Here is a 14,797-nt window from a genome sequence, read left to right as displayed (position 1 = left end):
CACGGTTCAAATGGATACTATACTACAAACAAAACTGAGTATACAGCATATGGTGCAGTATACAATTTCAAACACAGCCAGTGACTGCTGTTTACAGTGATAAACATAAGTGAGACAGCATTACGGTCATGGAGAGAGTGAGTGTGTGTAAGCTCACTGACTTATATGAAGTCCCATTCAAAGTCCTTCAGTTTAGATAATATACAGTATATAAATAAGACAATATACAGTATATAATAAATATTTGTATCGGCAGAAATTGAATACAGGTATGTGCAAAATTGCAAAGAGGATGGGGTGATGTTCAGTTGAGTGTGTGTGCGTTTTCAGTCCAGTCCCTCAGTGTTGAGGAGTCTGATGGTTTGGGGGAAGAAACTGTTGCACATTCTGGCCGTGAGGGCCCGAATGCTTTGGTACCGTTTGCCAGACGGCAGGAGGGTGAAGAGTTTATGTGAGGGGTGTGTGGGGTCAGCCACACATCAGCGTGTGGTGTAAATGTCTGTGAAGGAGGGTAGAGAGACCCCGATGATCTTCTCATCTGTCCTCACTATCAGCTGCAGGGTCTTGCGATCCAAGAGATTGAGATTGTTAAAATGAAAATGAAATTTTGCCACACTTACACAGTCCATACCTATAATGGGGTGCAAGTTCGGTTTAGGAGATCTACTATTTAAAAAAATAGTACAAACTCTAATCTAACACATGATCTGCGTAATCAAGGTTTTAGTAAGATTTGAATATTCAAGTCAGACGAGGTGGAAACAAACTCTGCATGGCACTAATGTAGGGCGTAATGTCACTTCCGTCTTAAAGTTTTATTTAAGTAAAATTTCAAATTACAAAATTTTTTCACTAGTAAGTCACAATCGCTTTGCACTTTGGGGAGTAATGACATATGATTACAGCAGACTCAGCCCTTGGCCTATTCCACTGAGTGAGAAATTGTAAGCTAAATATCTTCATAAAACTGCAAAAAGGCTGAATGGAAGAGATTTTTAGCTTACTGTTTTTTGCTCAATGATCAAGAGACAAGTGCAGGGTTCAGCCTAACCACATATGACTTCACACTGCAACAACGCTGACCAACTAATAGAGGCATTTTGTCTATTCTAGGGTTTTAATAATAAATTGAATATCTAATTTGGTTTGCCCATTATATTTTAATATTGCTGTACACTATATTAAGGCTTACATGCCTTATCAGTCAAGGTTTTCATGTGAAATGGATATGAAAGAATCTAACCTTTGGATGAATTCCAGTGTGCACACTGCTTCTTCTAGATATTAAAGATTGAAGCTATAGAATGTGGAAAATACAGCAGCAAGCCCAGTCAAGAAAGTCGTCTGTGTGCCCTCACAGACAATGTGTCCCTCAAGACTTACCATCCAATGTTCAAAACTTTGCTCTTATCGAATTCCACAAGGCTCTTCCACCTTCCTCCATACCAAGCTCAAGTGCACACAGCACACTGAGATCAATTTAAAGCTGAAAATGAGCATAGAACCCCTTTTGAATGAAGAAGTATGGCCACTTCTCCCTCATGTCTGCAATAGCTGACGCTGGCAATGCATTTATGTGGTGATGCTGGAGATAGAAAGTGGTTTCCATCAGCTGCTTTTCTTCTGCTGTCTCAACACCTTTTACACCACATAGTAAATCTCCTTCAACTTTTGGTCTTTCATCTCTACAGTGTCACATCTCTTCTGGTGGGAGGACAGGCTGGAATCTGGTACACCCATATGTGTCAGTAGAGCCTCGCTTACTCCCAAAGCCTGATGAACGGTGTTGCTGAAAACTACTAGTACAATTTAAGTTTTCATTTCAAGTTTTAACTTGAATTAAGAGCGAAGTATAGCTGCCTGATAAAAGTTGACCATTACCACGCTGATCTGTAAAATTCTTAGGGTACTGGCAGACACTGCTTTGGCAAACAGTGAGACATTGTGAGTATGTAGGGTTTGATTCATATTTTCTCATTTCATCTGCCAGTACTCTGACCATTTGCAGTCCTGCTGCAGGTGAAGGTCTCTTGCCGTCAGAGATGGCTGTTTGAATTTCAACAGGCATGAGGATCCATGGTACCTGGAAGGTCTCTGCCCATGGCTTTGTTATAAGGGAGGGGGAACCAAAGTCTTTCAAAGTGACAACCTCTGTTTCTAAAATTGTATCAGATACTATGGACCAAAAGTCAACATGACATATACTTGACATATGTTACATACATACATTCACATAGATATAGTCTACAGTTATATAACAAATATAATGGTGCCATTTTATATGTATTCATTTTATTAGATATCAATCAAAAGTTCTGAACATATGCAATAAAGTGTGTATAGTGAGGAGATTAAAGGTCATAAACCTTTCAGTGTTACACTGTCCTTTGGTTTCCTACAATTATCTTTACTGCAGTTGCATCCCAAATGTTAATGTGCTACCAGATATGTGTAACGTGAGGGGTCGACAACAGAGTTGGGGATCCAAATGCAAGGCTTTTATTACAAACGTGGTCAAAACAGGCAGGGTCGTGCACCAGCAAACAGTACAAACAAAGGCAGAGACAAAAGAGTAATCCGAAATACAGGCAATGGTCAGGGCAGGCAGCAAACAATCAAAAACTAGGAGAACAGTCCAAGGGTCAAAACACAGGTAAACTAGGAGACGCGGAAACTCGAAAACTAGGAATGGCTATAGACACACAATGACAAACAATAATCAGCAACCTAGGAGCAGGTGTGAGCAACTTTTATACAGAACAGGGAGAACACATGACAAAACCAACCAATGAGAACATGACACACAAAACAAAGGAACCAATCAGAACATGACACAGAAACAAGGGTAGCACATGACACAGGTGGGGCAAGGAACACATGGGAAATGGAGTCCTGAGAACAATGGCAAGAGTCCGGGGTGGAGTGCCCTCTAGTGGAGTCCATGGGCACTCCAGCTGGTGATCGTAACAATATGCTAGCATGGTCATGTTAATAGAAATAAAATTGTGTTTTTGCTTGTTCAGTATATAGTACATTCCAGATATATTGTAAGATTTTGGCAATTACTAATTTATAATTCATCTGCTTTTGAATAATGGGTAGCAGATCAGCAATGTCTTCTTGCCTTACATATTTAAGGTAATCTATTGATTCCAAGCCAGATTTTAGTAGCTGGCTTATCAACGTCTGAACAGTGTTTTCATCAACAGTAGGCAAAGCCAATAATAAGTCAATAATAGGCAAAGCCTTCAGGATGATCAAAAAGAAAACTAAACACCTTTCATCAAACTGCATTTTGACAGTTCTAGGTGAAAGGTCGTCCAATCAGAGCGCGCCACGTCATGAAGTCCCTCGACCAATGAGATTCTTCTTTTTTTCTCGGATGTCCTGCCCTAATCCGTGCAAATTATCCGGCCAGCGCGCGAGGTCGGATTTCAGGCTGCTAGTGTCATGCTATTCCATTCTTAACGCAGTTCCTTTGCCGCCGACCCCACCCCCGAGCCCTGAGTTCTCGCAACAGCTTTCACCCCCTCGCTCCTAGGAACCTGTCGTCTCGGGGCACGAGGAGACTGTCGTCTCGGGGGACACTGGCAAGGATCCCGCGGAGATGGACGTTCAGGACACTCCTTCGAAGGAGAACTCACCCCACGGATCGGATGACCTGTTGCGGGCGTTCATCGACAACCCTGACGCGCCGCTCTCATGCTGGTTGCAGAGGATCAAGTTTTTCAAATGTCTGGAATCAGCGGTGCTTCATTTACTCAACAAGGCTCTGACAATGTACGCCGAAGCCAAATGCTGCAACGGCTGTCGGATCAGTCATCCTAGCCAGAGACAACACACGTGCTTGCTCGACCCGGCCGACAACATCTATCAGACCGGCTTTCACGGTGTGGTGCGGAAGCTGTGGAACCCACTGTTCATCGAAGCCGTTGAGAAATATATGGACAGCTACGGATTTTACGAGACGTGCAAGAGCGGCGAAATTAGGACAGCAACAGAGATTCTTTTGCTGGGGTATAGATCAGGAGGATCGATCTACGAGCGCATCTACCGAATGTACGATGATATCAAACCTTACGAGGAGAGAATAGAGCGTTTCGCAAAGCTAGTCAGCGAGTGCCGATATTCCTGTTTAACTTGATTTTATTCCATGCCATCATATATGCATTTATTCGGTGTGTTTTTTTGCTGCTACCTCTTATATTTTATTCTATACTATTATATATTCGATTATTCACTGTGTTTTTTGCTGTGCCACTAGCTATTATATACGCTTGTAGTTTGATTTTACTGCTGACACGTATATGTATATAGTTTTTGCATGCGTGTGTTTGATTTTATTCTATACTATTATATATTCAGTTATTCACTGTGTTTTTGCTGCTACCTCTTATATTTTATTCTATACTATTATATATTCAATTATTCAGTGTGTTTTTGCTGCTACTATGCGGTATTCTGGGTCATTCAATCTTGGTTCAAACTTTGTTTATGATAAAACATTAATAACGTTTGTGTGTGTGTGTATAAAAAAAGTTGAATAAAAAGTCTGAATAAAGAATCACACCTTTCTCTGTGTGTATAAAAAAAAAGTTGAATAAAAAGTTGTAGTAACGCCGAGCCAACAGCTCTGTATCTTATGTCTTTATTAACAATACCTGAAGACATGAAAATAAGCTGCCCAAGCTAACAACATTATTGCTTTTCTGATGCATGCGCCTGCTCGCTCCTCACTCCCTGCGAACATGAAAATCCCCTTACAACTACCTACTACTGTCATCTAGTGGGTAGCTGAACCATAAACCCACTTTACTGCAAGATTCTGAATAAAGAATCTCGCCTCTCTCTGTGTGTATAAAAAGAATTTGAATCTCAGTCCTTGCCTTTTTCTCTCTCATTTCGGTTTGGCCATGTCCGAGAAGCGTGCGATGAAAAAAGCGTATTACGATCCCGGTAGCTTCGGAGGGGTAGAAAGACTGCGAAGGGCCGTGGGAGATGAAAAGGGGAAGCCGCCGTCTGTGGAAAGGGTAAAAGATTTTTTATCGGAGCAGGATGCTTATACTCTACACAAACCAGCCAGAATACATTTTACTAGAAATAGAGTTTTTGCCCCGTGTCCCTTGAACCAATTTCAAGCCGACCTGTGCGATATGCAGGCTTTATCGGTTTATAATGATGGGTACAATTATTTATTAACGGTCATAGACGTATTTTCCAAGAAAGCTTACGTCAAAACTCTCAAAAGAAAAACATCCACGGAGGTGGTAAAGACTCTAGAATCCGTTTTCTCTGAAAGCCAGACACCTGTAAAGTTACAGACCGACACCGGAAAAGAATTTTTTAACAAGGCTTTGGAGGGTTTGATGAAAAAACACGGCATCGTGCATTTTTCCACATACAGCGAACTCAAAGCTTCGGTGGTCAAAATATTAATAATCGTACTTTAAAAGGTCGAATGTGGAGATATTTCACAGCTAACAACACCTTGCGATACCTCGACGTGCTGCAGGACTTGGTGAAAAGCTACAATAACAGTTATCACAACAGCATTAAAATGGTGCCGGCTCAGGTGACCTTGGAGAACGTCGATCGAGTGTTTCAGAACCTGTACGGAAAGCTGCCAGTCCGGAAGGCTAGATTGAAGATGGGTTTTGAGACGGGGGATCTCATCAGGATATCGAAATTAAGAGGGGTGTTTGATACGAGTTTCAGGTACCGAAATCAGGTCTTTGTACAGTGGAAAAACTGGCCCAAGAAATTCAACAGCTGGATCAGAGAGAGCAATTTAAAAAATATGTAAAAAACGGACGACGTCTGCGAGGGCTCATCATTTCCCAGTCATGTACGGGCCAAAGCACGAGGATTTTTACATCATCCTGCCATCCAACGCCAGCCTCGATGTTTTTAAAGATAACAAAATCTCCAGTTACCACATGGATCTGGCCCAGCATATCGATCTGGAAGGGGAATGGGAGATCGCCTTGACGGAGATTTCCTATCCTCATACCTGGTATACCGTACCCGAAGAACACAAATTCACTAACCTGGGACAGTTCAAAACGGAGATGGATGCTTCGTTTAGAAAAATCAACTCTGATATTTACCTGTCCTACAACAATTATCTGAGAAAATTCGATTTCCAAGCGGGCGGTCAGACTCATGTGCGGTTTTACCCACCGTTCGCTTACATTATGGGTGTGAGACCCAGAGAATGGATCGAATTTGACAGGAAGCTGGCCGAATACCCCGATGATCTACGAGTGGGATTTTATCACATGTTCTGTTACTGCGACGCCGTTCGCCCTCAGCTGATAGGCGACGCTCACGCCCCGCTGATGAGGGTGGTCGATGTGCACGGAGCGTATGGGGATGTAGTCACATTGCATTTCGACCTGCAGTATTATTTACCGCTGAGCAAATGGCACATCGAGAACATAAAGGTCGAGATAAAAACGGATCAGAACCAAGAGGTAGAATTCACTTACAGGAAGCTTCACTTTAGACCAAAAACATACGGTGTATAAATATATATAATCCATCCTTTAACGCGACCGTCATTCAATCTCAGGCCGGAGAGGAAGAAGCTATGTTCGAGGGTGTCGGAGAATGGATTAAAAAATAAAATGGCTCAGTTACTAGCGATGGAAGACTCTCACAGATTCGTCTGTTACTACGAAAATCAGGCAGGAAGCGAGTTAGGAGGATTTTACGGAGCCCCTGTAATGTACGGCCGTGGTATCGGCTCGATATTCTCAAAACTGTTTCGTTTCGTATCTCCCCTGTTGAAAAAAGGGTTTGACATTGCCAAACCCCATCTTAAAACGGCCGCCACCCGTATCGCTACGGACGCGGTCGGTAGAGTGGTGGGGAAAATGTCGAGCTTCGACGATCGGAAAAAACAAGAGGAGTCGGGGGGATCGTGGTTTTGTCACGAAGGGTGAGGAGACGACCTCCGGGGGAGCGCCTCTCGTTGAGTTCTAATAAACGTTCGACGGGTAAGAAGAAGAAAACAGTTGGCAGAAGCGGTCGCGCGAAGAGGAAACCCTCCCGGAGCTCCGATATATTTTAACTGACGTAGGGGAAATTCAAACAAAAAAACATGGCTCTCTTGCATCAGAAATCCCCCGAGTGCACGCTGCGCGAGCTGGATCTATTTTCTGCACCTATGACTCGGCTTTCGATTGAAGATAAAATATACAACGAAATCTCCCCCGTGTCCGCCATCACGGGACACGGGACCCATCGTGTTTTTCACCCCCGGAGATGGGGAAAAGTATCTGGATCTGAACGACATCATGTTGCATCTCCGCGTGAAAATCACCAACGCCGATGGTAGGGACCTGGCCGACGCGGCAGCGGTAAGGCTCATCAATTACCCTCTGAATACGATATTCAGTCAATACGACGTCATTCTGGGGGATCGTTTAATCTTCCAATTGAGCGCCACACATCCCTACCGTGCCATGATCGAGACTCTGCTCAACTTTTCACCGGATACCCTCGGGAGTCAATTCACCGCCAGTCTTTTTTACAAAGACACGGCAGGAGCCATGGACTCTGTAGTGATCGCCAATGGTCCTAACAGAGGATTACAGCGCTAATTCTAGAGAAGTGCACCTGCTTGGCCCTCTCCATGGGGACATATTTTTCTGTGAGAGACTTTTGCTGAACTTGGTCGACCTGAGGGTCAAACTGACACGTGCAGGCGACGCATTCTGTCTCATGGGAGCGCGCGACTCGGGATTCCGGCTGAACGTGCTGGGAGCATCTCTCTTTGTGAAAAAAGTGACCGTAGCCCCTGCCGTGCGGTTAGGGCACGCAGCGGCCCTGATGAAAGCCAACGCTCTCTATCCCCTCTCACGCGTCATCGTTAAAACCTATTCCATCCCAGCAAACTCTAGGATATGTAACCAGGAGAATCTATTTCTCGGAACCACTCCTAAATATGTGGTTTTAGGTATGGTGCATCACGAAACATTCACGGGGAGAAGAGACCTGTCCCCATTTAACTTTGTACATAACGACGTAGAATACCTGGCTCTGTGTCAGGACGGCAGACAGATCCCCGCCAAGGCTTTCCAGCCCCAATTTAAAAACAGACAATCCGTCAGAGAGTTTTACAACATGTTCATGGCTACCGGGAGACATCTGAAAGATTTACCTCTGAGTATTAACCGCAGCGAATTTAAAGAAGGATACGCCTTGTTCGCTTTTAATCTCAACCCGGCCGACGACAATGATGCGTTGTCGGTCGTATCGAGCGGTAATTTGAGACTGGAGATGAGATTCAGAGTGCCTTTAGCGAATACCAATACTCTTATCGTCTACGCTTGTTACGATTCTATTCTAGAGATTGACTCTAAAAGACAGGTGTTGGTGAATTATTACTAAACATGGATAATCTTCAGCTAGAGAGTCTTTTGCAGCATCTTCCGAGGAACGTATTTCGTGGCGTGTGGGCTTCCGACCACCTACCCTGTCTGAATCCGCCCTTTAGACCTCCCGCCTACTTTGTGGTCAACACGCACATGCCCGGCGAGCATTGGTTAGCATTAACCCTGGAAAAAAGGGGGTGAAGCCACATTTTTTGACTCTTACGGATTTCCCCCGGACTTCGAGCATCCTGCAGTTTTTGGAAAAACGCTCCGAAAACATCAAGTACTACAGCGCTCAATTACAACAGTCTATGTCGATCACTGCGTCTATTATCTTTACCAGCGAGCCAGAGGCTTATCTTTCGACCAAGTATTGTCTTTGTACGATGAGGAGGACTTGATAAAAAACGATCTTATGGTGTATGACTTTGTGAAAAAATGTGGGGTTAAAAATAAAAGCGGTTACTGCGGGGGACAGGGTCGTTGTTCTTTATCTGCTTATGAATACAAGTTGTGAAAAATGAAAGACTGTACGCATAATGATTCGATTAATTAAACTCTTTATTGATAAAATAATTATTATTATTGCAAATACTCGATCCATCGAGGGGACAGAACGATTCGTTTATTGCTCCCGAGCTTCTTAGAGGTGTGAGGTGCCGAGGGTGTGATCCAACGTGGGGATAACGATGCAGAGGCGCTTTTAGGATGTGATTTTAAACCGGTAACGGTACCTTCCTTCAGGGAGCAGTATTGTTCGTGAGCGTGCGGGTTATTTACTGAAGATAAAGGGACGTTCAGTTCCGATAGAGTATTCAGAAATTGCATCCAACTGGCGGGAGATTTCTGGAGAGAGAAAGATGTTTGAATAAATTGATCATATGAGACCCTTTCGCCGTCTCACCCTTATAAACAAATTCCCCCTTCGAATTCCAACCCCTGCCACTCTCCTTTAATTTGTTCTTGCGACCCTGAGGAAACCCACCAGTCTGTTTCTTCAGAACCCTATGTTTGCTCTTTAAACAGGTTTTTTCACCCGCCAACAGCCTGATAATTTTTCTCCACTTTTTGAGTTTTTTGTATTGCGAAGGGGTGCATTTTTTGTATTGCGAACGTCACCCGTCATGACGTTATTGGGACATACACGGTCGAGCGCTGGTGAAGAAGCAGACCACTCCTCAGCCTGTATATGTCTGGGCACCCCGGGGTGAGGTCGATGATTAAATAGCCGTGAGGATCTCTGGTAGCGTCTTCGAAACATTCCAAGAAATAACCCTTTTGCGAGGGAAAGATCTGATGGGCTAATACGCTCACCTGTAGTTTATCCCGAGGGTTTTTAAACAATACCAGATAATTACTGTTCAGGCTAATGGTACGGTTGTGTTTACCTCGCTGAAACACGTTTTGAGTCAGCATCATGATGCTCATGTTTCTGTGGTGTCTGTACTGAGTGAAAATTTTAACCACTTCAGGACGTTCGAATGCTTGAAAGATAATGTCCAGAATGATCAAATGGTTTAAGACCTGAGGAAACAGGTTTTCATCTTTGAAAGAATCAGGAAGCCCTTTGACAAATTTGATCTTTTTATTCATCTTTTGCAATTCATCGTACATAGGCTGGTAAGAAGTGTAGACCCATACAATGTTTTCGGGTACGACATTCATGACACGTTCAGAACATTCCAGTACACTCTTTACAAAACAGGTTTTCCCACAGCCACTAGGGCCTGCTATTACACAAGATAAAGGACAGACGAACCTGTGTTCGAAATCTGTTTCTTCTATAACCTCGAGATGTGACATTTTATTTATTCGCCCCTCCAAAAAAAATAAAAGAAAAAAATAAACAAATAAATAAATAAACAAATAAATAAATAAAAATATAGATTAATATCCGAACAGCAGAGTAGTACCGCCCGGAAAGAGTCGTCTTTTGTTGTATACAACCCGAAACTTTCTGAACTGTCGAGTTTTTTAACTAGAAACCCTTTTTATCATGAGTTACTCCGTGCTGAGGGATCTCGATAGCGCCCGCCACCCCTCTCTCCCCGGAGATCCTTAGGTAATCCTCCACCAGATCTCTGACGCTGTCAAAGGTGGGACCCTGGCGCTCTCTCTGACATTGCTCTACTTCCTGATTTGGTTCGGGGCCGTTATCCGATTCGGTCTCCGCTTCGGTCTCTGATTGTTTTAAAAAAGAAGGCTCGTATCAAAAAACTTATTCACTCACACGCACACACACACACACATATATATATATGCGTGATTAACGGTGTGTTATATATATGTTTATATATATATATATATATATATATATATATATATAAACATATATATAACACACCGTTAATCACGCATTGAGATCCACGACCCACTTCCCTGGTTGAACACGCGGGTGAACACGTGGGTGATTCGACTGAATCTGTAGGGGATTAGAAGAATGTTTAATGATCCGTTTATATATATATATATATATATATATATATATATATATATATATATATATATATATATATATATACAGTCAGGTCCATAAATATTGGGACATCGAACACAATTCTAACATTTTTGGCTCTATACACAACCACAATGGATTTCAAATGAAATGAACAAGATGTGCTAAAGCTGTCAGCTTTAATTTGAGGATATTTACATCCAAATCAGGTGAACGGTGTAGGAATTACAACAGTTTGCATATGTGCCTCCCACTTGTTAAGGGACCAAAAGTGATGGGACAATTGGCTTCTCAGCTGTTCCATGGCCAGGTGTGTGTTATTCCCTCATTATCCCAATTACAATGAGCAGATAAAAGGTCCAGAGTTCATTTCAAGTGTGCTATTTGCATTTGGAATCTGTTGCTGTCAACTCTCAAGATGAGATCCAAAGAGCTGTCACTATCAGTGAAGCAAGCCATCATTAGGCTGAAAAAACAAAACAAACCCATCAGAGAGATAGCAAAAACATTAGGCGTGGCCAAAACAACTGTTTGGAACATTCTTAAAAAGAAGGAACGCACCGGTGAGCTCAGCAACACCAAAAGACCCGGAAGACCATGGAAAACAACTGTGGTGGATGACTGAAGAATTCTTTCCCTGAAGAAAACACCCTTCACAACAGTTGGCCAGATCAAGAACACTCTCCAGGAGGTAGGTGTATGTGTGTCAAAGTCAACAATCAAGAGAAGACTTCACCAGAGTGAATACAGAGGGTTCACCACAAGATGTAAACCATTGGTGAGCCTCAAAAACAGGAAGGCCAGATTAGAGTTTGCCAAACGACATCTAAAAAAGCCTTCACAGTTCTGGAACAACATCCTATGGACAGATGAGACCAAGATCAACTTGTACCAGAGTGATGGGAAGAGAAGAGCATGGAGAAGGAACGGAACTGCTCATAATCCTAAGCATACCACCTCATCAGTGAAGCATGGTGGTGGTAGTGTCATGGCGTGGGCATGTATGGCTGCCAATGGAACTGGTTCTCTTGTATTTATTGATGATGTGACTGCTGACAAAAGCAGCAGGATGAATTCTGAAGTGTTTCGGGCAATATTATCTGCTCATATTCAGCCAAATGCTTCAGAACTCATTGGACAGCGCTTCACAGTGCAGATGGACAATGAACCAAAGCATACTGCAAAAGCAACCAAAGAGTTTTTGAAGGGAAAGAAGTGGACTGTTATGCAATGGCCAAGTCAATCACCTGACCTGAATCCGATTGAGCATGCATTTCACTTGCTGAAGACAAAACTGAAGGGAAAATGCCCCAAGAACAAGCAGGAACTGAAGACAGTCGCAGTAGAGGCCTGGCAGAGCATCACCAGGGATGAAACCCAGGGTCTGGTGATGTCTATGCGTTCCAGACTTCGGGCTGTAATTGACTGCAAAGGATTTGCAACCAAGTATTAAAAAGTGAAAGTTTGATTTATGATTATTATTCTGTCCCATTACTTTTGGTCCCTTAACAAGTGGGAGGCACATATGCAAACTGTTGTAATTCCTACACCGTTCACCTGATTTGGATGTAAATACCCTCAAATTAAAGCTGACAGTCTGCAGTTAAAGCACATCTTGTTCATTTCATTTGAAATCCATTGTGGTGGTGTATAGAGCCAAAAATGTTAGAATTGTGTCGATGTCCCAATATTTATGGACCTGACTGTATATGAATAATAAATATTGAAATAAAAGACATACCTGTAAACAACCTCTTCACTAGCGACGGACTCTTACTGACTAATCTCCGTCTCTTCGCGCGTCGCAGGCTTTTAAGATGGGTGTCACGCTTGCGACTTGCGGCCTCACTGGCCTCGGAGTTGTTGATATTTCTATTACACCATCTCCGCTTCTCGGAGGAGAGGACGGAACGCAGCGATCTTGCGAGATCACTGGCAAAGCCCCGGTTAGAATCAAATCCAAATCATCGGCGAGACTGTCGCTTCCCGATCCTCTCGCAAACTCATCAGGATTAATACCGCATGTAAAATCTGTCACGCGTAGTAAAAAAAAAAAAAAGAAAAACGTTTTTCACCAGAACTAAATAACAGAGGCCAAAAACAAAAAACACAGAGAGAGATACGGTACCTGGGTCCGTCTGAGTGAGGCTAATACCCTCTAGTTCTTCCGCTATAACTTTATTAAAGAGAAAAACATATTAAAAAACGTACAGAAGGGTTAAAATAAAAGAGAAATTAATAGAAAAGCTTACCCTGATACTCAGGCACCTGGTGAATTTCAGCTTGAACTTTTAAAGCTGAGAATACATAAAGTGTTAATTTAAACAATGTTTTTAAGAGAAAAGAAATACCTTATAATTTCAACAAGTTTTCTTACCATGAGCCATCATGTTGATCCCCAAATTTCTTCATGGAAAATGTTAGACTGTCTCGTTTCTTATATACTCTTAAAGTTCTTTTCCCACCGATACACCTGTCACAAGTTCTCGAGCAACTATATACACCTGACGCCTCATATCATCACTTTAGAGGGTGGAGGGGTAGACTGTCGCGACCCCTCTGTCAACACGTGCTATGCAGCTGCAGAGAATCAGAATGAATCCTGGTACATGAATTAAAATATAATTTTCAGCTGACAAAAGAGAGTATGAGGATATTTTCATAAAATATATTTTCAGAATATGAGGATCGTGCTGGGAAACAGAATAAAATGTGATGCTCGAATTAAAATATATTTTTTGCATATAACAGTTATAACACATATAAATGTTCCCCGTATGCTTCTTGGTAAAACGTGGCTAAATATAATAGTGAAACTAACCTAACTGATGCTAAGCACTGTGTTTTTTTGCTAAACTCTTTCAATTGGGGAATTTTTGTTAGCTAGCTTTAATCCAAATTTATCTAAGATGTATTAAATATTAGCTAGAGTTTAAGAGTGGAATGGCATGACACTAGCGGCCTGAAATCCGACCTCGTGCGCTGGCCGGATAATTTGCACGGACCCCAGACTGGGGGGTGAGAGAGAAATGGGGGTTGAAGCGCGTGAACGGACCCACGCACAGAACACAGATGTGCATGAACGGACCCACAAAAATTAGGGAGGGGGATCAGGGTGGGACATCTGAGAAAAAAAGAAGAATCTCATTGGTTGAAGGGGGGCCGGACTTCCTGACACTGCGCGCTCTGATTGGATAAAAAAGGGGAGGGACTTCGTGACGTGGCGCGCTCTGATTGGACGACCTTTCACCTAGAACTGTCAAAATGCAGTTTGATGAAAGGTGTTTAGTATTGTTTTTTATGATCCCGTGCAGCTCGCAGCTCTACTGCACTCACTTCCGCATTGTCTTGTGTTTGTGTACGTTGCCACGTGTGTTTTTGTTTTGGTTCATGTCTTGTCTCCTCTCATGTCATTGGGTGTCTTCCTAATGTGTCATGTTTACTCTCACCTGTTTTTGTTAGCCCCCATGTTTCTTTGTTCTTCGTGATGTATATGTTCAGTGTTTCATACACTCAGTGTTTGACAGTGTTTGATTCCTGTTTCTCTCTCAGGTTTCAGATCAAGTTCTGGTTTTGTCATTTTGTGATTCTGCCTAGTCCAGTTCATGTTGTTTGCTCATCACCTGACCCTTGCCTATTTTTGACATCGTATTTGGATTACGTCTCTGTCTTGTTTGATACGATTAATAAACCCATTGAGTACTTGGACTTGTGTCCTCGACTAATTCCTGACAACGGCCCTGGCTAACATACATTGAATCCAAGATGGCGGTGCGGCAGAACGCAGCAGCCACTCCGGATACAAAATGGTGCTATTTTTGCCTTTAGCCCGACGTTTAACGGGACATGGACATCAGAGCTACCGGTGTTCGTGTATACCACCGCCAGACACTTCTAAACTTCAGAAATAACACTACAGCTACTCTGCATGATGATCTGCTGGAGAAGCTACGCGATCTCGGCT

The 14,797-nt window shown here is 42.8% G+C and overlaps 1 long non-coding RNA gene across 1 annotated transcript; it reads right to left on the bottom strand.

Moving 5' to 3' along the window:
- Window positions 1–3,839: 3,839 nt before the first annotated feature.
- On the bottom strand, window positions 3,840–13,059 carry LOC128318631 (uncharacterized). Its single transcript, XR_008302039.1, has 4 exons — window positions 12,962–13,059; window positions 12,575–12,864; window positions 10,723–10,800; window positions 3,840–10,559 (listed from the first exon to the last, which is right to left on the bottom strand). It is a non-coding gene; the product is annotated as an uncharacterized LOC128318631 (long non-coding RNA).
- Window positions 13,060–14,797: the final 1,738 nt, after the last annotated feature.

The sequence above is a fragment of the Pangasianodon hypophthalmus genome, chromosome 7 (assembly GCF_027358585.1).
Source record: "Pangasianodon hypophthalmus isolate fPanHyp1 chromosome 7, fPanHyp1.pri, whole genome shotgun sequence".
Classification (NCBI taxonomy): Eukaryota; Metazoa; Chordata; class Actinopteri; order Siluriformes; family Pangasiidae; genus Pangasianodon; species Pangasianodon hypophthalmus.
This window is presented reverse-complemented; position numbering and strand designations above follow the sequence as displayed.